General features: G+C 38.3%; 2 pseudogenes; one reads left to right on the top strand and one right to left on the bottom strand.

Moving 5' to 3' along the window:
- The first annotated feature begins 365 nt into the window (after window positions 1-365).
- Window positions 366-1158, top strand: LOC120596794 (40S ribosomal protein S4-like; annotated as a pseudogene).
- Window positions 1159-1673: 515 nt separating this feature from the next.
- LOC120597287 (uncharacterized) lies at window positions 1674-1792 on the bottom strand (annotated as a pseudogene).
- Window positions 1793-3966: the final 2174 nt, after the last annotated feature.

Below are 3966 nucleotides of genomic sequence, written 5' to 3'. Positions count from 1 at the left end.
TTGATTATTCTCAAAATTGAAGTCCTTAAGAGATTACCTATTAATTTTTGCTACCTGATCTTGGGTGAGATCCCAGCTCTTGTCCTCTCTGAGGCCCAATTAATTTTTGGCTATTCCTTTGATTCTGTGAGCCTTCTCCACATCTTTTCAATAAATTTCTTTTTAAAAATAATTTAGCTAGAGTTTCTGTTGTGTTCAAAGTTTTGAAAATAGCAATAAATATATGTGTCACCAGGGTATTTTTAATTATCTCTTTAGCCTCAACAGCAGGTGGAGATTAAATTGTTAAAATTTATAAGTCAATTTGGTCACCTAGGAAATAAAGTATAAGATAAAACTGTCCTTTTATCAAAAGACAAACAAGTATGGCTAAGACTTGTGGTCCCAAGATGCATCGGAAGTGTGGAGTAGCTCCAAAGCATTAGATGCTGGGTAAACTAACCAGTGTGTCTGTTCCTCATCCATCTACCAGTCAACAGGAACTGAGAGAATTTCTCCCCATCACCACTTTCCAAAGGAACACTCTTAAGTATGCCCTGACAGGGGAGAAATGAAGGATCTGCGTGCAGCAGTTTATTAAGATTATGGCAAGTTATGAACTAACATAACCTACCCTACTGATTTTATGGAGGTCATCAGTATTGGCAAGACCAGAGAGAATTTTCATCCAAGCTATGACAGTGAAGATTACCTGGCTGTTCATTGTATTATATGTGAAGAGGCCAAATACAAGTTGTGCACAGTGAAAAAGATCTTCATGGGTACTAGGGAATCCCTAATCTAGTGACTCATGGTATTCACACCATCTTCTACCTTGATCCCCTCATCAAGGTGAATGATATCATTCAGAATGATTTGGAGACTGACTAGATTACTGAGTTCATCAAGTTTACTACTGGTAACCTATGTATGGTGATTGGAGGTGCTAAGCTAAAAGAATTGGTGTGATCACCAACACAGAGACACAGTTCCTGGATCCTTTGATGTGGTTCATGCGAAAGATGCCAACAGCAACAGCTTTGCATTCAGCTCTCCAACATTTTTGTTATTGGTAAAGGCAACAAATCATGCAATTTTCTGCCCCTAGAAAACAATATCCTCCTTACCATTGCTGAAGAGAGAGATAAGAGCCTGGTGGCCAAACAGAGCTGTGGGTGAAATCTCTAGGAGACTCGACTGGAAGCGTCTTTGCATTTAATTAAAAATAATACAGCCTAATTTTTTTTAAAAAGAGTGTTGTATAACAGTATAACATATGGCTGTTGTTCAAAGTGACTCTTTTATCAGCCTCAATGATCAAATTGCCAGTGACAGCGAGAGAGAAGGAATGCATATACTCAATGACTTGTCATCACTTACTTGTCATCATCTACCTAATAAATTCATTTTTTCCTTGCAGAAAAATTGATTCTGGATTTCATTGATCTTTCAAAGGCTTCAACTTCACAAGACAATTTTGTTCAAATATAAATATTCTGAGCTATGGAAAACAAAAAAGGCATATTCTTAGGCAGTCTTGGGGCCAAAATACAAGCCACTTTTTCTAAGTGCAAAATCTCTGGGCCTTGTATTCTTTTTTTTTTTTTTTTTTTTTTTTTAGGCGAAAATCCTTGGTTGACCTCACAGACCGCAAGGACTTTGTCAGTTTCCAATCTCTTATTTTCTATTTTTTACACTTACAGCACCTGGTCTTCCTAGGTGGTCTCCCATCCAAGTACTAACCAGGCCTGATCCTGCTTGGCTTCCAAGATCAGACGGGATCGGGCTTGCTCAGGGTGGTATGGCCGTAGACTGGGCCTTGTATTCTATTTTAAAACTTAACATAGATTTTTGTATTCAGCTCTATAAGTTATCCAGGTTTGTTGTTTGCTGCTTTTGTTGCTCTTGCCATTTCTTCTCCACTTTGGGCAATGTTCATGCTCCAGAACTTATATACTTTTTTTTCTTTTAGCATCGATTAGAACTAGCTTGTTATCATGTTCTCAGGGGGGCACTAACAATATGTTCATGAATCACATTTCAGTGTCGCTGCTGATGATAACAACTTTTAAGTTTTTGCCTTTTGGGATAGATTATTCCCATTATCATTTTGTTATTATCAGTTGTACCACTGTCATATTTGAGCCATAGGAGGCTGTCATTGGAATTCAAGAACCTGTTCTGGAATGACAGGGACTCAAGAGTGATCAGAGCTGCTCCATAACTTACCAATGCTACCAGCTCTAGCCCGCGTTTCCACAGCAGCTCACCATAGCTACCTGGTGACACTATGTACTACTTTCGCCTTGTACATGCCATCTTTCCCATCACCGGTATAGAAGATTTGATCAAGATACGAAGATATCTCTAAAGACAAATAAAGGACAAAAATCTCGTCACTGGGGATGTGGGCTGATATTGGCAAAGCAGCAGAAAATGTTGCAGTGGAGAAGGGATGTGATTTCTTGCATGTAAGCTGCGGCTGCTACTTCCTCTCTTTCCTTCTTCTCCCATGTCCCCCTCCTTCCCTCTCCATCTCTTCTCCTAAGTGATTACCAGAAGGCTATTTCCATGGCCTGCCTCCCAGGAGGCCCAGCTTGGCAAAATAAAAACCGTAAAAACTCACTGTCACAGACTGAACTCTGTTGCAATTAAACTTATCCCAGGACCCTAAAGGTCAGCAGTTACTAAAAAACTGAAAAAACTGACGTTGGCATCCACAAATGTTTATTTCATAGGATATATTTACATAAAGATAATCTTTTCATTTCTGTATTTCTAGGCCAAAACTCTTGTATGAGTACTTCAAACTTGAGGTGTTCAAACCGAGTTTGGCTGGGCTTTTCCCACAATCACTATCTGCTCCGTGAGCTTTATTTTCTTCCCTTGGTCAGTGACCACTTTATCTACACCATCTTTTAACCTCTTGTAGCTGCCTAGAGACCTGTCCCCTTGTCCTCCTACTATACCTAAACATTCTTAATCTTATTCTCTCCCCACAGTTCTCTCTTCAATTGTATTTCATCCAATCTCCAATTACTCCCTTCTCTAATAATTCTTTGGTCCTAGTAATTACCATTTCTGGATGGGACTCTCGAAATGGCTTTCAAGGTGTTTTTTTCTTTTGTCTTAGGCTTCATAGCCTTCCAAACTGTTTTTCATTCTACTCCTAGAACAGAACTCCTGAGGTAAATATGATTGTGTTAAATGCTGCTAAAATTATCACAACTATGCATCTCTTACAAGATGAAGTTTGTGCTTTTTGTGAGGAAGTGATCAGTTCTTTGTCTATCTCTGCAACTCACTTGGAGATTCCTTTTCAGTGTCCTGGCCCCAAGCCAAACTCAACCACTTTTAGTTCTAATGATATGGACATATTGAGGTTTAAATACCCATGAGAGGTGTGAACTAAAGCTATAGTTTTCAGCTCTTATTTACACCATGGTGCCTTATGCAAATTAAGCATACGATACTATAACCACTGATCATCTTTCATCTTTCCAGCCTAGATGTGCTCCTAGACTATTTTTTGGCCTTTGGGCAGACACCTACTTACCCTTCAACACCTATCAGCTGCCACCTTTGAACTCACCCAAGGATGTGATCTTTTTTTATTCATTCTTTCACCATAACTATTTCTATTACGCAGTCTCCTCCACCTTCCTTACATTGTGATACTTTATACATCAGTCAACTATACAACCGAGTGAGGCAATGGAAGACTGAAATCTGTTTTTATTCACTTCTATTTGCAGAACAAGCACCAGTTTTCTGCAAAATAAAATATGCTTCATTAAAAAATAATGAATAAATAAATAAAAGAATTAAAGTATATATGGAGTATGTTGTTATGTGAATGAATGAATCTGTAGAGATTTGAGTAATTTATGCACTGTAATATCTTTGTGAGGAAACTGTCTACCAAAGATCTTAAATATAGATCTATCTGGATGTTTGACAAGAGTAAGCAGCTTTAATAATAATGGA

The sequence above is a fragment of the Pteropus medius genome, unplaced genomic scaffold, assembly GCF_902729225.1.
Source record: "Pteropus medius unplaced genomic scaffold, Ma_sr-lr_union100, whole genome shotgun sequence".
Lineage (NCBI taxonomy): Eukaryota > Metazoa > Chordata > Mammalia > Chiroptera > Pteropodidae > Pteropus > Pteropus medius.
The sequence above is the reverse complement of the archived record's forward strand: the minus strand, read 5'-3'. Positions and strand labels throughout refer to the sequence as shown.